This window comes from Nyctereutes procyonoides, unplaced genomic scaffold (genome assembly GCF_905146905.1).
Source record: "Nyctereutes procyonoides isolate TBG_1078 unplaced genomic scaffold, NYPRO_anot_genome, whole genome shotgun sequence".
Taxonomy (NCBI): domain Eukaryota; kingdom Metazoa; phylum Chordata; class Mammalia; order Carnivora; family Canidae; genus Nyctereutes; species Nyctereutes procyonoides.
The window spans coordinates 70,698,532-70,724,482 of NW_026575142.1; the positions used below are offsets into that span (position 1 = coordinate 70,698,532).

At 36.0% G+C, this 25,951-nt stretch overlaps 1 protein-coding gene across 2 annotated transcripts in view; it reads left to right on the forward strand.

Moving 5' to 3' along the window:
- The window catches only part of NAALADL2 (N-acetylated alpha-linked acidic dipeptidase like 2), an 880,849-nt gene that overhangs the window by 845,146 nt on the left and 9,752 nt on the right, over positions 1-25,951 (forward strand). The gene's annotated exons all lie outside the window — the stretch shown is intronic.

A 25,951-nucleotide genomic window follows, 5' to 3' on the forward strand; every position in this document is an offset into this window, starting at 1 on the left:
GTCTCTACATATTTAAAGAGTCACAGTTAAACAGCAACAGCTAATAAGGGTTTCCTTCCCTCCCAACTGCAAAATATATATACTTACAGACAGACAGATAGACATATGCATTGCTGCACTATTAACTGATTATATGGGATTATAGGATGATTTTTACCAAAGGATCAGAAACTTGGTGTGGCTTTGGGGAGAAGATTCAGTGATCCACCCCTTACATGGGTATTGCAGTGTTGTTGTTGTTGTTGTTGTTGTTTTTATTATTATTAATTTTATTTATTTTAGAAAGAGAGAGAGCATGAACAGCCAAGTAGGTGGATGGGGCAGAGGGAGAAAAAAACTCAAGCAGACTCCGCTTTGAGCGTGGCGGTGGGGGTGCTGCATCTCAAGACCCTGAGATCACGACCTGAGCAGGAACCAGGAGTCAGACGCCACACTGAGGGCACCACACATGCCCCCCCATGCAGTGGTTTTATTTCAGGGTGTGGGAAACCGAGGAGGAAACAGGCAGGAGCCAGTGGGGAATGCTGGCCGCATGGCACAGTTGAAGCTCCAGGACAGTGAACGTCCTCATTTGAAATAATTGAAGGCTCATTATCATGCTCAAAACAAAACTACTGGTCATAGAGTAGTACTGTCCTGTCGTTCTGTCTAAATGTGTGGTATTTCAGCTGCATCCTGAGTAAGTGGTCTGTGGCTGCCATGCAAACCCCTGCATTTATGATTATTTCTTTGGGAGGATACGTGAGGGTTCCAAGTAATGACCTCAATCGGGAATTTGGGGAACGCAACCTATTTGTAAGTTGAAGGACGTGGGTGCACGTGCTTACACCTGTCGGGCTGGCGGGGCGAGGGAGGGCTTGTCTAGCCTTGTGTGCTCATGAAAACTCCGGGAGAAGGATCATAAAAAAGGAATCCCTTTCCAAGATAGCTGGAATGGCCCGGAAGAAGTTCAGAGGACAATTTCAAGCTAATCTAAGCCAAGACAATATTTTTGTTCACACCCTTGAAAGCAGAAAAATAGCAAAGTAAATGTCAAGATGCTTCTGCCTTAAGCCAAGAGTAAACAAAGCAAGCAATCCATTAAAAGTACTTTCCAAACACCTAAGCTCCCGAAACTTTGCTTTTGAAAGACGTTAGATCTAGTTTACACCCAGGCAAGCGATGACATTAGACAGAACTATTAAAGAACACACTTCCCGGACACCCTACGATCAGGTGTCTGGCTATGTCTTCTGTACATACATTTGATTTTAAGAGTTTTAAGAGCTTGAAATCCAACCCCTTCCCCTCTCTCCCAGAAAGAAACACATTTCGGAATAAAGCAATTTCATTATACAGTTTTCATGGTGTTTTAATTAGAGTTAGCTGTATAACTACTAATAGAACCTCATGTTCAGGGTTTGATTGGGATAATAACTACTTTGTTCGGGTTGTACTATTTCTTTTTAGCGAGGTGTGGGTGGTCTGAATGGAGCTAAAATCCCACCATTGTTTCTCTTGTCATTAATTCTATCAGCAATGCCTCTGGTTTCTTTAGGCTATGAAAGAAAATAACTAGTGATTAAGAATTACCATAATGCTTTTAAAATATTTTTAATAGCGGCCACTTGCACAAAAGAATATGCATGAATACAGAGTTTTATAATCTACACAATGTAAAATTTCCAGAAGAGGATTGAAGACCTGGCTCATGTACAAAATCTTTATAATGCTGATCATTACATACACTCTCTTTACTCTTTTATGATAAACATATACATTAGCTTCATAATTATGTATCCCTTTCATATTTTTAAAGTTTCTACTTCTGAAGGGAACAAAAAAAAGTCTCCCAAATGAAAACAAAAATTAATATACTGAAATCCAAGCCTCTTTCTTTAATAGCCCGTTTGGGTTAATACTGAAACAAAGAACATATCCCATTTTGACAGATCCCGTTCACTGCAATTTGATTAGACGTTGAAGCACTTGTTTAAAAACTTTCAATTGACCACAGCCACTTTATCGGGCTGGTTGGTCTGAAACTCAGTCTACCGGGATCAAAATAGACACTCATGTGTGCAGAACTGTTTAAATTTCACAAAAATGTTTCTCAGGTTTGAGGTTTCTTTCTGTATAAGGTGAGAAAAATTAACTGTTGTCGTATTTGCAAAACAAGACACATTGCCAGTCTGAGAGCGAGCGGGGATTTTATGGTGTATTTAATGACATTATGAACCAAAATAATAACCATATTTCTCACAGAGGAGGATTTAGTTTGTACCAGGCACTGGGCTGTACATTTTCATGTATCATCTATCACGCTTCTAACAGTATTGCAGCATCAGCCCTGTTACCACCTGTGTGCAGGCCAGGAAGCAGAAACTTAGGAAAAGCTAGTATGTTGCATAAATGGGATTTGAACCTATCTCATTGTCACTAAAACTGGCGATCTTCCTGCTAGACAGTGCTGCATATGTGTGATCCAAGGTACTCCTAGCTTTCTCGGAAGTCACCCATAAATTTGGTTCGATTTTGGTGCACATCTAGCCAGATATTTTCATAAGGGCTTGTTAAGTTTCATTTGTTCTACACTCAAAGTTCTATCTCTTGGCCCAGAAATTTGCAAAAGTGCTTCCTCGAGGCACCAAGTCTATTCCTGCTTCTGAAGAAAAAAAAGATATGTCCTATTGTCTGAATCACTAAAATTACCTTGTCCCAAAATACCGCCTACCCTTTCTGGTTTCCATAAGTCTTAAGTGCAGTTAAAAGAGGAGGGACGTTTGTCTGCCTGATCTCATATATCATAGTTAGAAATGTTTTTACATAAAAAAAAAAAAAAACAGTGCAGTATCGAGAAGGAATCACTAAATGGGGACTTTAGAGATGGGGGTGTAAGCCCTAAAAGGCCACTGATGAGATTATCCCACCAGTCACTTAACTTCCAAGAGAGTCGTTCTTCTCATCGGTTAAGTCAGAGAAGATAAGCAGGCAGATCTGTAAGATAACGGAAAATATCCGTAGACTAATGTCAGCCAGCTTTTGATGCTCTTTAGAAAATAATTATTGAAATAATGATTTCAGCAAGGGAAGAAAAATTACAAAATGTTCTCTGCAAAACCATGGTAAATATTTTATCATTTATTTCTCTCTCCTCCATCATCATCTCTTTTATCTCCCAGCATAACACACTTTAGTGTTTCCATGCTGATTTAATGGGATCCAAAGAGAACTAAGAGAAAGGATCACGCTCAGTATTTTCTTTGTACCCACTAAAGTACGTAATATTTTGTTTTGTCCCATAATGAAATTAGAGCACTCGACTGCGATGTAGATCGTATGTTTACTAGAGCCAATGCCCAGAAATCATTGAATTTGCCAATATCTAGATGATTAGTAGCATCATCTTATTCTTATAATAAGAAAGTAGACCTTTATACCGCGTGCGCGCGCACACACACACACACAAATATGGAGAAACATGGGCAGCTACCACATAATGAGCTGACACACACAGAAAGGACTGAGAACTGGTTGACACAGTTCTGGGGAGCACATGTTTGTATCTGTGCCCCACCCCAGTGTGATATTATGTTCAAGTGACAGATTACCTGGGCTACTCCGGTTGAGGAAAGGGATACAAATGTCTGTCCTTCCCCAGTGGCCACCACAAGGGCTTTCATGGTGTGCCAACCACTACCTTTGGTTGTGTTCTTTATCCAACCTGCTTACTGAGTACACAATACTATAACATTTTCATCTCATGGACCAAAAAAAAAAAAAAAAAAAAAAGAGGCTGTGAATATATAACCATACTGAAGTGACATCAACTTGGAAAGTTATGACACTGGGATGAAATGGAAATAAGAATAGTTAGAGCTAAATATAATACGCAATTTAATATACAATTGATATAATCCTAATAAAAAAAATGCAGCCAAACCTCAAATTATATATGGTGGGATTCTAGTATTTCCTTTCAATCTACCAGAAAAAAATCCTAATACATATTTAAAATTAACTTGTGTTTTAAATGCAAGGAGCTAGAAGATAAAACTTTATGAAAAGCACTGAAATTTTGTATATTAAGGTTATAAATACATGAAAATATGTTAATATACAAACGTTCTGATGAGACAAGTGTCAATGAAAAGACTAGAAGACAGTCCAGTAATTCTAAGTAGAAATGGTTTCAGTAGACACAAGTGGAGGCCTGGGTGTCTGTCAGAAGTGTTGGGGGGTCTGCTAACACTCAGGGAATCAAGAACTACCAGGATTGAAAGAAAAGCCTCAGTGACATCACCAGGTGCCTGCAGCTCCCAAGCAGGCAGTTTCCAGGAGCTGCCTGAGGACCCTGACTCTCATTTCTGCCACCTGCCTACCTGCCTGTGGGCAGCCACCGCTGAAGAGGACGGTCTCCCTTCTTCTGCCTTCGAATCCTGTGTGATGTTCGTGCTGTGTATCTTTTTCTGTGCTCTGATAATACTATTGAAGACTTTATCCAGAAAAACCAGCCAGGTCTTTCCCTGGATCTCAGAGGAACTGGGATCTGCTTTGTGCTACAACTGGTGGCGGTGGTGGTGGAAGTGGAGGGACGTCTCGTGCCAGCATTTATTGGAATTGTTCAATTTGTAATATGTTTCCCCTCTGAGGAGAGGTTACAGAGTCAAAGATACTGCCTATTGGAATATTTAAATGGGGGCGCCGGGGTCTCTCTGCTGGTTGAGCCTCTGCCTTCTGCTCAGGTCATGATCCCAGGATGCTGGCTCCAGGCTCTGCCAGTGGGGAGTCTGCTTCTCCCTATCCCTCTGCTTCTCCCCTATTCATCCATTCATTCATTCTCTCTCTCTCTCTCTCAGTTAAATAAATAGAATCTTTTAAAAATCCTTTTTTAAATATTTATTTACTTTTATTTGAGAGAGAGTGAGAGAGCACGCATGAGCAGGGGGAGGGACAAAGGGAGAAGGAGAAGTAGACTCCCAGGTCCATCCCAGGACACTAGGATCATGACTTGAGCCAAAGGCAGACGCTTAAGGACTGAGCCAACCAGATGCCCCCCCAAAAGGGATTTTCGAATGAATACTAATCCATGTCATGTCAGACATTTAATATACTTGGTGCTTGGTGCTGATCTTCACAACCCACATGATCATTGTGGGATCTGATAGTTATACCCAGGGCTTTCTGCTTCAAATCCCTCTCTCTCTTACTTTACCATACCCAACAAGGCCATGTATGGAAGATTCCATTTTTTCTCTTTGATGTTCTCTACATAATTTTTCTGATCTGCCATCACTCATCCAGGTAGATATTTTCCCCGATTTTACAGTTAAGGTCCCCAAACTTCAGAAAAAATAAAATTTTCCCTGAAGTTGCCAGAGATGGTAAATGACATAAATCAGTTAGCAATAAAACCTGATTCCAGCCATTCTGAATCTTATTTTTTAGCTAAATTAATGACCACTTTAGTAGTAGCTTCACAGATAACAGTAAAATAAAAGAAGGAGATTAATAAGGAAGAGTTAAAGTGAATAAAATGATCCTATTTCAAACTAATAAAGAGAAGCAGAAACAAAATATATTTTATCTCACAAAAAATGGTTATTTAACCCTTTGTCACTACTCAGACCTCAGCTATAGGACTAATACCTGTGGGTTAGGTGATATTTTATTTCTTGTACTTTCTATCTTGTTGTCTTTCTAACCTGTGAGTTAGAAATCGGTGCCACTTCTTCAAAAATACTTATCTGGGTTTACAACTAATTCCATTACTACTAATTCCACTTATTAATTCAGCAAAGCTTTAGTGTTCACCAAATGCCAGAACTACTGAGAATACCATGCTCAAAAATGTAAATATCAGCCCTACCCTTGTGGACCTTACTCTTTGGTGGGAAGAAACAGAATACACAGACAATAAGCCAAATAAATATGTAATTACAAACTTTAAAAGTGTCTAGAAGTAAAAATGAAAAGAAAAGAAAAGAAAAGAGAAAGAAAAGAAAAGAAAGAAAAAAAAAGAAAAGAAAAGAAAAAAGGAAAAAAATTCAGGTTTTTGTTTTGTTTTGTTTTGTTTTGTTTAGATAGCCAAATGAATTGAGAGAAAGCAACTTGGGTTGAGACTGAAGAATTAGACAAGGGCCTAGAGCCCATGAAGAGGGAGTTAGATGCTCTTTCCAGTTGCCTTTGAAATCTGATTTTAAGCAGAGGATAACATAATTCTGTCTGCTGGTTTGTCTGTCTGTCTTGTATTCCTCTAAGTTATGTAGAGAGGGGATTATAGACATAATGGGAGAAGTGGAAGATTAAAAATGATGCGATACTTTAATGATCTAAATTTATCCAACAGAGTACTCCAGAGAAATAAAACCAATAGGATGGATGGATGGATGGATGGATGGATGGATGGGTAGATGGATGGATAGACAGATAGATGGATTTTAAAGAGTTGGCTCATGGGAATATAGACGTTGGCAAGTCTGAAATCCATAGGGCAGGTAGGCTGGGAATGGTGAAAATTTAATGCTGCAGTCCTAGTCTGAAATTTGTAGGGTAGGCTAGAAATTCTAGGAGGATTTCTCTATCAGAGTCCTGAGGCAGAGTTCCCTTTTTTATTTACTTTTTTTTCCATCAGGAAATCTCAGTTTTTGCACTTAAGGACTTCAACTGACTGCATGGGGCTCACTCACGTTACCAAGATATTCTTTACCCAAAGTCAACCAGTTGTAAATGTTAATCACGTCTACGAAGAGCCTTCCCAGTAACATATAGATTGTGTTGTTGGACCAAACAACTGGGCGGCCTGCCCAACCTAAGTTGGCACATAAAATTAACCATTACCAAAGGTCATATTGGTGGAAGTAGCCACAGGAAAAAGAATTTGTAACATTCTGGAGATAGAATCTGCAGGACTTGGGGATGGATTAGCTGTAAGGGTAAAAGATAGGGAAGTGATCAAGAATTACAGATTTCTTACATGAGCAGTGGATTTTAATAGCTCTGATGTGGACCAAATGACTTTTCTCTGTTTTCCAACTGAGGTTCTCATGATTTCAGCTTAAATAATATGATCGACAAGGTGAGATTACTTTTGGTAAGCACTTTAGATGGAAATCTTGGGAAGAAATTCTGTTTGTATCTGTCTGGCTATATTTGGCTAATCCTAATGTAGACTAAAAAATTTACCTTTCTTTCTTTTTCTCATCCAGAAATAATTACATGCAAATAGTAATTGGCTCTTTATACTATAATGCAAAATGGGAGGAAACATGGCCAAATATTTTTGGAAGGAGCAGCCCTCCAATGTGCCAGTTAAAGTGTCTCCAATTTTTTTTTTATTGCTAATCATAGTAGGTCTCATTTTCTAATCAAAGCTTACATATGCTCCACCAGGGAGTTTGGAAGATATGCTAACTCAATCTAATTTTACAGAATATCATTCAAAACGTAGCCTCGTCAGATATACAAGTTTAGGAGGAGAGAAAGTAATATATGCACCAAATGTTAAGTACTCTTTCGGAAAGTTGCTGCAAACTCCCCCATGTTCCCAAGTCTGTCCTTTTCTTAACTAATAACTATGAAATTAAGTGGACAGTTTTGAAAAAATAAAGAGTAGACATTTTCTGAAAGCTGATTACGGTGCCGGTTTTCTTTTCCTTTCTAAAATGGAATATCAAATGAATGAATAGAAAATCATACTGGACATTGGAAATAAAGAATTAAAAATAGAGCAAAATATTTTTCCAGATTAATTTCTGGAGGTTGATGAATACCTTTGTTTCATTTTACTTCAGAAAATGTTTGCTTTTCCATTTTATATATTTATTACTGTAATTCCCAAATGAAAGACTTGATAGTCTACACAGTCAGATTTCTTCTAACTGTTGAGTGATTAATTTTGCATACAATTTAGATTAGGTTTAGTCAAATCTCTTTCTTTCTTTCTTTCTTTCTTTCTTTCTTTCTTTCTTTCTTTCTTTCTTTTTGTCTTTGGTTTAGTCAAATTTCATTGCTCTAAGGCTACTAGTGATATTTTATACTGGTAAATGTTTTAAGCAAATGAAACTTCCTCTAAGTAAATTGAAAGTTTTATGATTATTATTTTGTCTTTTTATTATAAATTGCACGAAGTGTCTCTTGGCATCATCTATGGCATAAACAAAGTTGTTTATTCGTTTCCTGTGGCTGTCTTCACAAATTACCAGGCTTAAAACAACAGAAATTCATGCTCTCACAAGTTTGGAGGCCAGATGTCTGAAATCCAAGTGTGAATAGCTCCTCGCTCTCTCCAGAGACTCTAGGGGAGAAGCCACCTCTTAAGAGCTTCTAGGAGCTTCCAGCACTCATCCCCTTGCTTTTGGCCACATCACTCCAATCTCCACCTCAGCTTCCATCTTGCCTTCTTCTCTCCTCTGTATATCTCCCTAATATCTCACCATCTCGCTCTTTTAGGGCCCGTCCAGATACTGCAAGATGATCTCCTTTCATAAAGAGCCTTAGCTTAACCACACTTGAAAAGACACTTTTCTTTCCCCCCAAATCAGGCAAGGTGTATCCAGGTCGCAGGGATTCTGACGTGGCCATATCTTCGGGGCCACCACTCAGCCTACTCCACCTGAGAATGTAAGGGATATGACTGTGGAATAGACAATAGCTTGGTGTCCATACATGGGCCCCTTATTAAGTTTTAGCCTTTCAGTTTGAACCCCATCCTGTATACAACCATGCTGTGGACCTGGAACTGGGCATCTACAGACCGCATCCCTGCTGGGCCGCCTGGAGTCCTCATTAGACCCCGATGGGAGGCGCAAAGGGAAAACAGGAGCCTGGGAAGAGAAAGAGACACTCCGTCCTGTTGGCCTCTGGTTCTTGTGTTCACTGTTTTCTCATGTCGATGACCACTCTAGAAACGCTTCCTCACCCGAGTAGTGACAGTTCACTTTAGTAGCAGCAGGTAGCTCTCATCTGCACTTTTCCCCCCAACATTAACTCAACCAAGCTCGTGATCCTCATCAGCGACACCAGCACCAACTGTCTAGTCTCCATTCCTCGTACCTCTGGCTCCCAGTTTCACAGGGTCCCATCCCTGAGCTCAGGGACGTTAATAATGCCTGAGCAGTGACCTCTGTTCAGAGGTCTGAGTTGCAGCTTCATAGGACACCTCCTTTGAGGTTTTAAGATTTACTAAATCCAACCTTTTCGTATCCCTGGGGTTAGTGGCCCCTACTTGCTATTGCAACCTCTGTGAGAGTTTAGTTGTTTCCTCTATTCTCGTAATCTAATACAGAATCAAGATATCTTTAAAATTAATTGTCAAATAAGGTTAAAAGGAATATATCCCAAGAAAGAAACAGTTGCCATTATTTAGAAGAGTGAGTGATTCTGTTGTTTTCTTCAGAGCTGGGGAGGATGTAGGCAGGCATCACAGGGAGGTGGTAACTCAGTAGGATCTTACAGACTAGTAGACTGGTCTGTTTTTAGAATAAAAAATGAGTAAACAGTTCAGTGTTTTGTTGTTTCTCTTGTTTATCACTGATTTTATTACTTTTAATGATGCCATTGTGTCAAGCCACTGGAACCCACTGGTGACTGCCTCAGTTTATCAGTAATACTCCACCTCCCTTCATAGACAGTTTTTTGGGTTTTGTGATGGTTATTTATTCATCCAGACACCATTATATCTCATTTTAACTTGATTGCTGTGTTCTAGAAGCATGATTTCAGAGTATATGAGATTATCACTCTACATAAATAATCATCTCTAGCTGAGCTTTCCCTTTCTGATACAGGGGAGTATACTTTTCTACTCTCCACGTAGTTCAGGGGTATTCATGTCATGCTAATAATCAGGAAACAAAGTTTGCTAAGACACCCTTGATACCTAAATACTATGGCCTTACGAGGCTAGTATCTAAGTTTCTCAGAAACGAACCTGCATTATAAGATCATAAATAATAGAGCTGAGGATAAACATTAGCTACTTGACACTGACTGAAAAGTGATGTGTTAACACAAGTGAATTTTGTCTTAGGTTGACTGAATTTGAGGCTACGAGGCCAACTATATATCTCTCTTTCCCCCAGGTAACATATGTGCTTTATTGTGTCCACATAGTCTCTTTTGAGAGATTGTAAATTATATTATTTATGGACTCTTGATGATCAAAACACAGTTGGAGCTTGAAGGTCAAGGCAGAAAACTGCATCCTAAATTCCTATTTATCGATGATGCATGGTGCACATAGCAGGACACTTTGTGCTGCTGCAGTTAAAGATCTGTCAACATTTCTAACATACACCATTATTTCAGGTTTTGATAATGTGGTCATTCATCCTTACTCTTCCCTGAATTATGTGATGCAAGCCCTCAGCCGTGGGAAGACATCTTCAAAGACTTTCTATAAGATTATAAGATATTTATTTGTTGGTTTGGGGCTGTTTTTTGGTTATTAAAATACTAAATAAAAGTTAAGATAAGCTAGCTTTTAGCAGTCTTGTAATTCAAAGACAAACCTATATACAGGCCATATTTTTTACTCCAAAATGCTTAACTTACAGGAATGATATGAAACAAACTGTTACCTCAGATTTCAGTTGTTCCTTTTTTTTTTTTTAAGAAAATCTTAGGAATATTTTTTAGTAATCATTTTTTAAATGTCTGGCTTCTTCCTATTCTCTTATCAGATTTTTATAGCGAGCCTAACAATACAGTAGAGACAAGTTGGACTCATGGGTTTATTCATAGGGAAACAAAAATATCATGAATAAGTTTTTTAAAATGTCAAATAATTAGCTGTTTAATTTAAAAATAGTTTGTAATTATGTCATCTGAACCTATATATCTCTACTATTCAGTATGGTAGCCCCTAGCAACATGTGACTCCTGGTAACTTGAAATATAGTTAGTCCAAGCTGAGATATTAGAATATAAAATACACATTGGATTTTAAGACTTAACACAAAAAAAAAATAAGAATGCAGTGCAAAATAGCACATTAGTAGTTTTATATAGTTTCATGTTGAAGTGATAATATTGAGTTCTGTAACTATAGAAAAAGTTAATTCACCTGGTCTTCTTAGTTTTGAAGAGCTAAATTGAAAATTAACATATGTGACTTATATTCTATAGAGCAATGCAAGTCCCCAAAGATCCTACATCTTTTCTTGTAGATGAAACACTCCATTCATTTGAATTAACTCACAGCAGTATACAGTCTTATAAAACTTCCAAGAGAGTAGGATCCCTCAGTGGCTCAGTGATTGAGCATCTGCCTTCAATCCTGGAGTCCCAGGATTAAGTCCTACATCAGGCTCCCTGTGTGGAGCCTGCTTCTCCCTCTGCTCCCTCCTTCTGCCTCTCTCTCTCTCTCTTTCTGTGTCTCTCATGAATAAATAAATCTAAAAAAAACAAAAACAAAAACAAAACACAACTTCCAAGAGAGTGATAAGCCCTCTTTTTAAAGAAATTCTCCCATCCAACCCCCACCATGGTTGGTGATCTATGATGGTGATGACAAATGGAGGGTAAGGAAAACTTAAAAAGAAAAGTTAAATATCGGAGACCATAGGAGCAAATGAAGAATTAATCAAGACAAAACTCAAAAAAAAAAAAAAAACCTCAAAATATTTTAGTTGAACGTAAATCTACTCATCTGTAATGCTAAATAAGATAGAATGAAAGAACATTTTGTTTTTTTTCCTTAACAATGTAAATATATTTTAGGTGAAATTACTTGTAGTAATGTGAATATTTAGAATATTACTTGAAATTCACCTTGTACCTCCTTTACTTTGGAAACTGTAATCTTATTTCTCCGGAGTCTCACTAAAACAAACTGGCTATTTGCTTCATTCATTAATTCATTTATGTGCCTATTCTGATCTGGGCATATGCTTAGAACTAGATGATCCAAAGATAAAATATTTTCTCATTCCACCCTCTTTGAAATATTCTTTCATATTCTTCTGCTAATTTACAACATCTGTTAGCCTAAATTCATCCAAGTCTCTACTCACAAATGAAATTGCTTTGGATACCACATCAGAAAGAATCCCATAGGGATCCCTGGGTGGCGCAGCGGTTTGGCGCCTGTCTTTGGCCCAGGGCACGATCCTGGAGACCCGGGATCGAATCCCACGTCGGGCTCCCGGTGCATGGAGCCTGCTTCTCCCTCTGCCTATGTCTCTGCCTCTCGCTCTCTCTCTCTGTGACTATCATAAATAAATAAAAATTAAAAAAAAAAAAAGAAAGAATCCCATATGCCTAACCGCAATGTGTTACCATGCAAGGATGTCACAAAGGTCAGTTGAGAAATACCAAGGTGCCAGTATCATGGGAGGCCCTGTGGGCTGGAATTGCTGCAGCAGTGGGTGTGCAGAGCATTGCCATACCTGAGTGTTAGGGAAGGGTAGCAAGTCAATGCTAAACTATTTGAACTGAACTAGCACGTCTACTTCCAATGCTTTCGTTCATCCCTAATTATTCCCTAATATATGTTTCTTTTTTCATCCCTCCTTTCTGTCTATGATAAAATGATTAATTTTCCAAACCTTGCCATACCTAACCTAGTCACCACTTAGTCACATGGACCTCTCCTCCTGCACCAATCTAATCTGTTATTTTTTCCATATCACCAATACTTTCACTCAAAAAACACAATTTTTTCCCCCAGTCCTTATTAGTTTGGATCTCTCTATTTATCTTTTTTGGAAATTATTTTCATCCTTAGTGTATGAACACAATGTATAGTTGTCTTAGTTTCCCCATTATATCTTCAATTGCTTACTCTATCTAAGAAGATTTTTTTCTTGGGATCCCTGAGTGGCGCAGCGGTTTGGCGCCTGCCTTTGGCCCAAGGCGCGATCCTGGAGACCCGGTATCGAATCTCACGTCAGGATCCCAGTGCATGGAGCCTGCTTCTCCCTCTGCCTGTGTCTCTGCCTCTCTCTCTCTCTCTCCTCTCTCTCTCTCTCTCTCTGTGACTATCATAAAAAATAAAAAAATAAAAAAAAAAGATTTTTTTAAAAAAAGAGGATTTTTTTCTTCACTATACCTGCTGTATTCCCTTTAAACTAAGAGGCAGTTATCCGAAAATCCACAGATTAGACTTTTAAATCAATTTTACTTCAGGTAAATTCTTTGAAAACTTTCATGTTACAAGTCTCTCAATGATTAAAATCTCAATTAGGTGATGTTTCTTTTTTTTTCTTTCTTTTCTTCGATCAAAAGAAGCAGGCATTTAGCAGAGATACAATAGGTAAGAAGGGGAGTGAGAGATTATGAAGCACATACACAATGGTTTTATCATTCTTTTATTTCATGCTTGATTTTAGAACAATATCCTTATTATGCTCTAAAAATACCTGCCGGTTCAAGATGGTATTGTTACATTAAGAGAGATACAGATTTCAGTTGTTCAGGATGAGGAGAGAAGTGCTTAGTACCAGTTATCAGCTCCCTCTTTTGTCAGAAAACATCCTCAGGCAAGTATCTCTGACCATCTAAGTTGACTTTGAAAGGGAATCATTGTCATTGCATAGGGACAAACGTTTATTTGCTGTTTTCCTTTTGATGAAGCTATAAGCTATTGTGCGGTGGGGTTTGGTCTACTCTGGCATGTTGACAAAAGTTTATTTTGTTGTTTCCTCTGGAAGTTTTATCTATCTACCTATCAGCCATGTGCTTCAAGTTTAGTATTTGTTGGAATATGTTTTTAATAGAAGTCCAAAAACAGAGGCAGATATTCAAATTAAAACTCTTTCATTTATGTATGTTTCTAAATCTTGGCTCTGCTACGTCCGCATAATGTGCCATTGGGCAAGCCAATCTTTGTGCTGATTTTTGTTCTCTATAAGATGGATATAATAATGTTACCTATTTCATTAAGTTGTTTTGAGGATTAAATGAGTTAAAACATGTAAAATGCTTAGAATATGGCTGAGCATATTATAGGGAAAAGGGAAAAAAAAAAAAAGAAAACTTTTTCTTCCTAGGTTCTCTAACTAGCAAATTTGACAAAAGACAGATTAATGAGAGAAAAAGCAAACAGACTTTTTAAGATGTGAAACACACTAGAGAAACTTAGTGATGAGTAACTCAAAGGGGTGGTTAGAACTTGGGCTTATATAGAATCTTAATGAAGAACAATACATTGTAGAGAAGTGACAAGACCCTCAAATAAAAGGGTGTTAGGCTTCCAAGGTAACAAAATGTATAGGAAGGTAAATAAGGGGGGGACTAATAGATGACTAGAGTCGTTTTAGTAAGGCTTGTTATACACATCCCTGCTGGTGCTGTCTTTGGCCTGATAAAACCTAGATTCATCTCCAGTATTAAGAGTTTGGAGAAGATAGAGAATTTCCTGTGTCTCTCATTTATCTTCAGTGCAAAATAATTCTTATCCAAGTGTCACATTTGGGGATGACATATTCTGATCCCCCACAATAGACTAATTGCTCAACAAATATTAGAATCACTATTACTACCACTATTGATTTATGCAGTCAAATTTATTCCATATCTACTTGTTAAAAGCGTGGAGAAACACACAATAAACAAGACAATGTTCTCAAATTCTGCCTCAGGACAGACAAGTTTTCATCAAAGCATAACAATGGTGTATAATTAGTGCTATGATGAAACCATTAATCACATGCCATAGTTGCACTAAAAAGAAATCAACAAAGTTGGCCTTGAGTTCTTGGCAAAACATGAGTAGTCAGGCTCTTCTCTGAAATTCATCTGATTCATGCTTTAGTTCATCCAGACCATAAGAATGCTGTCCCCTCCTTAGTACCTCTCATAGCCAGTAGCTGGCTTTCCTCCCATACTCCAAGTCAGAATATATGAAACTTTTATTCACTAATTACCATGATCCTTTAAAAATCACAAATGCAAAGAGTCTGCTTTTATTAAATTACCAATACACCAAGGTACATTTTCTATAATAGTTTAAAATAAAGTTGAACAATAGATTTTCACACACGTTGTATATATGTCTCTGTGTGTGTCATCCTATTGGCTATATGATCTTCTTTTTTTCAAATATATTTACTGAAAAAAAAAAGCACTAGGAAAGTAGAGTGATTATAACAAAAGCGAATGGGTGGCATTTTCGATAGTTAAAGGTACAGTCCAATATAAAAAGGTAAATGATTTTATTGGTACAGACTCTTGCATGGAGTGATACGTATCTTGGTAAACCCTTACAGTGGTCTTTCCCTTGTTCCCTGAAATTTCCTTATGGATGACCTCTTTTCTGGGCAGGAGAAATCATCTGGTGATCTCACAACTCTGTGATACTAAGGACAAAGTAACTCGAGAATTAAAAGGGGCGAGGGACAAGAAACCCAGAAATGTCAAGTAATAGTAGTTACCATTTATAAAGTATTTATTGTATATGCCAGGCACAAGCTAAATCCATTACATGTTGTAGCTCATTTAATTATTATACAAATTCCAGATTATAAGTAATATATCCTATTTTACCAGTAAGGAGGAAAGTTTCGGGGAATTAAGTATGGATTTTATATTTTATTTGTTTGTTTATTTATTTATTTATTTATTTATTTATTTATTTATTTATTTTTTATGAATAAAATCTTAAAAAAGATAAAATCCATGCTCTTTCCCACAACACTAAGCTTCTTGACCCATTCCCACCACTTCCTAGCTCCAGGATCTTGACTCAGATGGACAGATTTTAATATTGACTATTTAGTATTTCCTTCATATTTTTCCATTTCTCTTCATTGTTGTAATTACTTTTTAGATGTGATTTATATTTTCTTTTCAAACATTACCCTTTTTAGATTATCCTTCCTCCTTCAGTAAGGCAAAGATCACAATGGGTCCTTTACAGTATTGAGCATATAAAGTTAGGTATCTGAGTGACTTCATACTATGCAGTCAAGTAGGATGATGATAAGTAGTATAATTAGAATTTCTGTAAGGAAAGTCCTATTTCGATAAAGCAAGTATAATGAGAATTAAAATTAAGGGAAAAGGAAAGAAGAGTTAGTAATTTGAAAATAGATACCAAGATGGGCTGCCATGGAAATGTTCTATAGCCTATAAATAATGTAGAGTTTTCTATTTTCACATAATTACTTTGGTGCCCATAAAACAATGTAATCAGCCCTTTATCTATTAAAACATAATATGCTTGTTTAGTGGCATTTTCTTTTATTCTTATTGATTTGTGTTACTAATAAATATAGTATTTTGTAGAATAACAAGAAGCTTACTATTCAATTAAATGATTTAGAAGGAGGACATAAAATGTAGACTTTTTTCTTCATAGTCCAGTATGGGAAACATTACATACTGATCTCTCTTTCTCTCTCTGTATGTATGTATGTATCAGTATATATGTGTGTTCATGCATATCTGCAAATATATATGTATTTCTGTTTATATACATATACATATTCATATATACATTATAAATATTTATATTTATATTTTATATTTATATATTAAATATGTATTTATATATACACATCTCCATCTGGAAATAACAATTTCCAAATTCCACTGAAAAGGAAAAGCAAAGTTTACCTGATTTTATGAATTTATTTTTAAATATGTAACCTTTAAATCATATGTGATTCAGAATAAGACTTGACATGATTAAAAAATTATGTGATGAGTGTGTCTATATCACAACTATTTGATTTACTTAAAGATGAAAAAAACATTATTTTTCTCTTGTCATGGGTTTACCTTGCATTTGGGTTCAACTGTTCAGTAATCTTCATTATTTTTAATAGATATAAAATATATTAGCATTGAAGCTAATTACTGACTGCAAGTTCCCAACATGCTTTGTTCTGATAAATAAGTTTCTTTTTACTTCAAAATAAGTAATTTGAATTATAGAATCAACACTTATTTTTAAAGCATGAAATATCTGAAAATTCAGTTAAAAATTAAAACCAAAATAAAATTGTGGGGTACCTGGGTGACTCAGTTGATTAAGCAGCTGACTCTTGATCTCGGGTCAGGTCTTAATCTCAGGGCCATGGGTGTCAGCCTCCATTGGGTTCTTGCTGCACATGGAGCCTACTTAAAAAAAAAAAAAAAAAAAAAAAGAAAAGAAAAAAAGCCTAAATAAAACTGGGTATGTACTTGTTTGAAACATCTATCTTCTTATCTTCTATTTCTCAAATTAGCAGAAAATATATAGATTTAGATTTATATATTTATATATATTTCCATTTACTTTTAATTGAAATTTTATGTGTTTCTAAAATAATGGAGGAAAAAAAAACTAGGTCTGCAGTATATTTTAATTTTAAGCTAGTAGTCACAGTATTAGTAATTAGTTCTATCTGTTCATAAGATATATTTTGGAAGCTATTGACATCTGACTCTATATAAGGTGAAAAATTATCAAATGTAATTAATTATGGAAAACAACAATGTGAAGTTACATAATAGGCTATAATGTCCATTTAAATCTTCATATAAATAATCAGTCTATCATTTTTTAGTGTCTTTACAGGTTAAACAGATGAATTGTCTCTTTCTGAAGGAAAGAAGACAAAATATACAAAATTATTAGAAATTTATTTTACATTTTGCAGTCTTTTGAGCAAGAAAAACTGATAGTATTGTCTAATTTCAGAGTTTGCTTTGATTTAGGTAAGAAAGCCACATATGCAGAAGAAAACAGCTCCAAAACTATTCTTTCCCACTTAAAACTTAAAAATTCCTTTGAAATTGACCGAAGTTCTCTAATTCTTTTGTATTCCACACAGTCCTTCAAGCTTAATACGTACTCCCTCAGTGAGCTCTTGAGGTAATTACTTTTCTTTGATTTCTATCATCTTCTATTATAAAATTCTTCTCAGATTTTCTTAGACATTATAAGACTAGTATTGTTGTTACTATATTGTGTCTCCTGTTTCTATCCAAAGGTAGATTTTCTTGGATCTGTTCTTCTTTAAAATGTTAAAAATCCTAAAATTCTATAACCTATCCATCATATAGATTTAATCATCTCAATGCAATTTATAGAATTCAACAATCCTCTCACAGATGGCCCAACATTTACATATTTCAGACACAGTCTATGACTAGAGGTCTTTGCCTTCGTATGGCTCAGAATTCACTTAGTAATAGTTTCAGAATATTGGATTAATGTGTCTGCCATAACATTTATTAAGTTTGGAACAAAATTTCATCCAGATGTCCAGGGCAAAGAACAAATTACTTTTCTTCCTCTCTATTTGAGGCCACAGTTCCAAAGAGTTCAGTTAAGAACTACATGAATTATTTTTTGCATATATTAAATATTAGGACTCAAGAAAGAAGGTAGATATAGATTAATGTAATTGAACTCACCGAATCAAGTCAATTACTTCAAAAGGTACTTTTTATTTTAGTGACATTTATACCTTGCAAAAGAGCTAATATCTGTGAAACAGTTATTGAAGACAAATACATAAATTTTAGTTATTTTCTTTAAATATAATCTAATTGATTAATAACAATTTGGACTATTGCTTTAAGAAGTCGACAGTCTAGAGCACCTAGTAAAGGAGAATTTTATTTTATTTTTTTTTTAATTTTTTTTGAATTTTTATTTATTTATGATAGTCACACAGAGAGAGAAAGAGATAGGCAGAGACATAGGCAGAGGGAGAAGCAGGCTCCATGCACTGGGAGCCCGACGTGGGATTCGATCCTGGGTCTCCAGGATCGCGCCCTAGGCCAAAGGCAGGCGCTAAACCGCTGCGCCACCCAGGGATCCCTAAAGGAGAATTTTAGAAAGTGTTCAGTTAATTCAAATTCATAAACAGGAAAACTAGAGAAGTTAGCATATACATTAAAAATGGGTTACTGGAGTTGACTATACGTTAATTAGCAAAATCAAATATTTATTACTTTCTCCCTCTTTTGTGATAGCTTGGTTTATACATCCCTTGATTACTTCAAGAAACCTGTGCATTATTACCAAGAGAATGGACTAAATAATCTTAAGTGAGGGAGGGTCTGCAAATAAGAGCTTAAGTAATAATAGAGCTCTTTTATGTTGGGGCCCAAAGTAGCCACCAATCCATTGTCAACCTAGCACTTCAAGGCATGACTGCCAGTCTATGAGAATTGGAACTCAAAATGTTACCTATTTGCCTTTCCATTTTTAGGAGTAAAGATCTGATTATATATTGCCTAAAAGGTACATATCCTTTTATCTGACATAATCAGAACCTGTCAATGGACAAATGATTGAAAAGGCAGTTTATTTGAACTGAAATATTTTACCAACTTCGCTATAAGACCAAGGCCTTTTTTTTTTTTTTTTTTGAGTACTGTTCTAAGAGTTGAAATTCTAGATTTGCTTTCCTGTTTAAGCCACATTAATGATGCATCATTTAAGATTTCCAGGTTGTCTCTTCATCTTGGAACAGGAAATAGGGGCTTCTAAAAAAAATCCCTTCCTTCCCTTTGTTAATAATCTTTTCATTTATCTCTCCACATATAATCAAATATTTTCATTTCATCAGTTAATACTTGTGAGTCTTTCTAATGCATTCAGTTCTATTTTTATAGGAATAACTGTCTTTTAAGCTTAATATGTCATTATTTACATACTGTTAATTAAATGATGTAATTTTGTATATAATGGCACATGTCACTGGAAAAAACCTGTTTGGAAACAAGTTTCTGAGTAAACTCACTGGAGGGAATCGTTAAGGGTGTGTCAGTATCACCCAATAAGTTTCAGTAATGGAGCAGGAAAAAATGCAGACTCCTCTAATGTATCTCAGACCCATTGCATCTGAATTTCTTCCGCAGATTTAAAATTTTCTGAGGTTATTCTTTTACATTTCAATTTGAGGTTACTTTCAAACATAAACTAAATAAAGTCTTCAGGTTACAAAATATCTATAGTTATTAAAATGGAAAATAAGTCTGTGTTTTTAATAACTATATAATTAATAAGTATTGTATATCTGGATACATTTAATGTAAAGTAGCATAAAACCCTACACAAAGTAGTAAAGTATCTTACTCATATAATTTAAGTCAAGAGAAAAAGCAGCTTTTAGGTTGGTTTGATTCAGCATCTCTTTCATATGACCAGGGAATATATTTCTGTCTCTCAAGTCTGCTTCCCTGGTATCATGTCAAAGCTGATTTTCCTCCTGTTGGAAAAAAAAAGGGGATGTACTGTTTGCAGAGTTCATATCCATAACCCATATTATTCAAAAGCAGAAAAGGAACTACCGCTCTTAGAATCCTGAAGAAAGTTTCCCTTCAAATCAATTGCCAGCATATGTCCATTGTTGAAATAATCCATTTGATTAAGGAATTACCTTATGCTGATTTGATTAGGACTATGTTATCTGAATCAATAGGGTGGCGATTGGAATCAGATAAGCCAAGTTAAATGGATACTCTCAGGATCTACCCCTGCAGATTTTCCCACAAACCATAAGACATGTGATGAACACTGCATAGAATATTTACAGAATTTGCCCATAAAGAGCATATAATATAGTTGGAGAGACAAGATACACAAAAACCTTTATAACAAAGCAATGGTTTCTAGCAATCTAAGATATACATGTAAATATACACGTATAAAATAAAGTGAAAAGTTTTTAAGATATGAAATTAATTAATCTCATACCATATACTGCATCCTAAGTGCATTAAATAGAAAATATATTAAAATACTAATTTATTCATCATGTGCTTGCTTTCAACATAGACTGTAAACTCTTTTCTATCTTTGAGCACCTAACACAGCAACTTACTCATATTAGACGTTTAATAAGGGCTGTTGAATAGAATAAGCAAAAAAAAGATCAATATTGGCTCAATTACTCACTTTGTTTAAATAGACGCAGCCTAAGTTATCATCTTTTGCCTTCAGAGTGAATTTTTCAAAACAAATAGTTCACATCCTTTCCATTATTGAAATAAAAAAAAAAAAACTAAAGGAAGAAAAACCTGAATTACTTACTTTGTTAGGTTTTGTGGCCTCAGCATTGCTGTTTACTAAAGGTAATGAAGGTAAAGAAAGAATAATGGAGAAAAGGAAAATGCAAATATTTGGGGTATAGATTAACGGAAATGTATTGTTATGTTAATCACGAAGTGCCCATAGGGTATTCAAATGAAATTTTCCTTAGAGGGTGCTGATGATAGAAACTCGCGTACTAAGAAGGATTTCTAAATAAGTTATGAAAGAAGAGTCATCTAAATTTTGAGGTCTAAGCCATACATACAGGTAAAAAAGGTAAGATGGAAAGGAAAAAACAGTGATGAAATTAAGACAAGAAAACAATTACATGAGTGTGGGGAAAAAGTGATCAAATTCCGAAAGGTGCTAAGGTTTGTGTTAATTAATCTTTGTCTGGGAATCCCTGGGTGGGGCAGCGGTTTGGCGCCTGCCGTTGGCCCAGGACGCGATCCTGGAGACCCGGGATCGAATCCCATATCGGGCTCCCGGTGCATGGAGCCTGCTTCTCCCTCTGCCTATGTCTCTGCCTCTCTCTCTCTCTCTCTCTGTGACTATCATAAATAAATAAATTAAAAAAAATTAAAGACTTTATGGTTGAAAATTTAAAAAAAAATTAATCTTTGTCTGATAACTGGGCCCCCTTTTGATTTAATGGAAAATATTTGAGTGCAGAAATATAATTTTTCTTTATTGATAAACCACCAAGCATGGCACCATGCAACAGAGTCTTCCTGAATATCTTAAAAGATATCCTCTTCTCAGGGAGCTTCTCTTGAGAAATATATCATTTTATATTTTTAATCTTATAATCATATCAATTAGACTGAGAATAGACATAGAGACACAGAATACAGTCTACTGTTCTATGCCCTCTTTGCTATGTAATTGTGATGCAAACAGAATGTTTTTGTTCATTTCTTGGGTTGTACGTCAGCAAGATGATCCCTATTAAAACAAAACACAACACAAACCAAAAAAAAAAAAAAACCCTCATTACGCCATAAGGATTAACTTTTTTTTTGGTTAGTGGGAAAATCTCACCTGATACTCCAATCAGACCTTAAAACTGCAAATGAATGCACGCAGATATCCTAGCTTTGTAATGCAAACATCGTGAGGACTGTTTGGCATGATTTCTCAACAGTCTCTTTCAAATTCAGCTAAACACGTAAAGAACTGTGGAGTCCACAGCATACCCCCTGCTCTGTCAATGCTATTAGGAGACGATAGAGAACTGATGCCTAGAGCAACATTAACCTTTCCCTTCCCACAGGGAAGTAAAACACTATCACTCATATCAGTCATTGATTGCCCCATTGACTATCACCCTCAAATTTAGTCACTTAACTATTTATTTTGTCTGTAATTCTTCAATATGGCCATCTAGGCTGGACTCAGCTGGGTGATTCTTCTGATGTGGGCCAGGCTGGGTATCTTTCGGGCTGATTTTATGTTCTGCGAGCAAGGGCTCCTGGGGCCAACTTGGCTGGAGGCTAGCTAACTAGTCTAGGAGGGCCTCACTCTCCACTCTGTGTGTTCTCTTTTCTTCTAGCCGGCTAACGGGATCATTCGCTTGGTGTTTTGTCAGGGTTTTGGAGAAAGGGAGGGAGCGCACAACACCTTGTGAGGCATAGGCTCACCACGTATGCCACCTTCTGTTGGCCAAAGCAAATATTAAAACCAAACCAGAATCAGTAGGCAAGGAGATAGACTCCACTTATTGGTGGGTTGGAGCTGCAGTCATGTCTGGGGGAGGCCTGCACAGAAGGAGAGGAATTAGGACAACCCGTTTTGTAAACCATCTACACCCGTTATTCGTTCTCAGTTGTCTACGGAGTGAGTTTGTGGCTTGACGATATCATAATGGTCTTACATTCTCATTCCGTTTTTGCAAATGTAGACCAAATTCAAGCTTAGCTGAAAAGGTATTTGTTCGATAAGTAGCACAGCCATGTATTTTGTGAATTCTCACTGACCTGGTATCCAAGTCAAATCGTCTTCCCTAATGTTGATATAAGTGCAGCAAGCCACTGTTAACTATGGAGTGCAGTTAGTATGATCCTTGAAAAGAATTAGCCACAAACATAAAAATTGAGCTGGTTTTCTGTCTTGGCATGCAGCATGTATTCCCAATCAATTTTGAAAGACATGGCTTATTATTTACTGTGATTTCATTTAGGAGTTTCTCAACATGAAGTATAATGAATGTTAATTTAAGTTTAGGATGAGTGGCATCCTGTGCCCATTTATGAATATAAGAGGGAACATTTGAAAGAGAGTCATCGTTTCCATCATTAATTTGCTAATTCACACGCAAGGAAATGACTCATGAAGACTTTAGCTCCCTTTGTTTCAAAATTCATTTTCTTCAGTTTTCCTTTGCCTTAGCTGAATGGAAAAGATTTGTCAGTTGAGTAAAGATGCTTCATCTCCTTCACTGATGCTGCGTGAGTTATTAATTAGGTTTCTGAGTTTGGCACTGCTCTTTTCTGGTCACCGTGATGTGTCATTGAAACAGACCCATTAAAATGAGTGATGTGTGTTGTAATTTCATTAGTGTCATCAATAATGTATTACACTTTCCTTTTAGTAGTCTCTTTGTGTTGTGTGTGGGTCAGGATGACTGTATGAATTACATTTATAAGATCCAGATTGTTACAGATGAGGGAAGATAGGCATGAGGGTGGGATTAATGTTATTTTAAACACGATAACTACAAAAATGATTTCAATTAAATAATATTTTAATTAGGTCTGATGTCTCTACATGCCATACTGAGATACATGTTGTGTGTATGCAAATAGGGTGGTGATTTATTGAATTAATAACACAGCGCATTCTCTCTACGAGGAAACTTTCTGAACTGGACTAAAGCAGGTGTGTATGAGAGCAGGAATGATTCATTAAATATAATTCCTTTTGGTTGTAAAGAGCAGATTCGACATGGAAACTCTTCAAGTCTATTTTCTTGCTTTTTCTCCACCCTATTTTCCTGCCAGACACGTGCCTTTTGACTATTTGCCAATTCCTAGTCTGCCCTAAGCTGAAAAATATGACCCAGCATTGAGAAAGCAAGACATGCTTGAGTACTCTCATAGAGTATAATTTGTTGAAATCTGTTACTTCCATTTAACTGAGGTTCAATCCTGGTGACATACATGGGAATGCAAAGAGCTTTTGGCTTAGAAGCTTCCATCAGAAGCGTCGACCTAATGTGATTTTCAAAGGCAAGAATCATTTGCATATTATAAAATGGTACAGTATTTTTGCCCCCCCCCCCAGAGATGATCCTGGGGTACTTAGAGTTAATGATTGAGTATGTAGGAAAGTGCGCAGAAACTAAGAAATATATGGAAATGTATGTGATGAAATGTAAGAATATGCCTGGGTTTTGATTTTTATCTTCTATTCAAATATTAAAACTAAAATACTATGGGGGTACTTTTTTGAAAAGGGTACTTTTTCTCCAAATGCAGAAATTTATTTTATATAAGCAGGAAGCTAAATGGTACACATTTAGTACAGACACACAAAGGAAAAAAAGAACTACCTCTGGTAATCAGTAGGAGAAATTATTCTTTAAAATTTAAAAATATATCTTCATTATCCCCAATTTGTTTAATAAGGTAAAGCAATCTATCCAGGTTAAAAAAAAACAAAAAAACTTTCTATCATAATAAGGATCAACTAACATACGTTATATCAGCAGCTCCCCACAATAAAAGTTTTCTCTTACATTATGATGAAAGAATCTGTTTACGCATCTTCAAGTAGAATCTCAGTATCCGTAGTTTTTATGCTGATTTGTATCCAATTTGGGTAGAAATAGATGTGAGCGTTTATCTTACATAATAGCTTGCCACAGCTTACTACTTGAATCATGTAACATATGGAAAATGTGTTTCGCTCCTTGTGGAATTTCACAAACCAAAAAAGGATCCATTTCTATTCACATGACTTGTTTACAGTCATTATAAAACTATGTTACTGTGTTGCTTACCACTTAGGAAAAGCAAATGTTGGCACACTACAGACTCCATCGCATTGGTCTTTAAGAAGTATACATATTGCTTTCCTGTTTGAAAAAAAAATGAGATCATATTTCTCGTGTTTCAGACCTAACCACTCTTTCAATGGGGTATTTTTATTCAACATTACCACTCTTCTAGATATTTTATAGTAGCTATGCTGGAATTTTACATATATATTAGAGACTGTGCTCATGCTTAAATGGATTGTCATTGAGGGATTAATCCTGTAACCTTTTATGAGCATGTTTTATTAATATCTTATCATTAAATTTAATATTAATAATATTTAACATTTAATAACCATAGAATGTATATGTAGAAATGTATTTTGTGCCAGTCGGTTCTGAAAATGTGGAAAGGTCACTATACTAGGATAAAAATTATTAAACACGCTCCCCGTAATATATTAATTGCACTCATTCAACTCATTTAAGAGGTAGTTCTGGGGTCTCCTGGGGGGCTCAGTCGTTAAATGTCTGCCTTCTGCTCAGGTCATGACCTCAGGGTCCTGGGGTCGAGTCCCATGTCAGGCTCTCTGCTCAGCAAGGAGTCTGCTTCACACTCCCCTCTGTGTCCCCACCCCCACTCTCACTCTCTCTCTCAAATAAATAAACAAAATCTTTTTTTAAAAAACAGAGGCTGTTCTGGATAACACAGATTATAATATGTTTGTTTGTCAGCATCCTTAGCAACGTGCCTTCTAAGAACGGAAGTATTTGGTACAGCTTTTGAAAATATCTATTGCACTCTTACATTCTGGAAATATATTTGCCAAGGAACGATTTATTTTTAAACAGAAAACTGATAAAGTAGAAGGAGAAAATTTAAAACTACAAATACTCTACTAATGTAGTCATTCTTATTGGTACAACAGTATAAGTTGTCTATAAAGGAGTACTTTTTAAAAGATTAAATAATTAAAATATATTTTAAACTATTTTTGTCCTTAAAAGACCTTAATTATTAA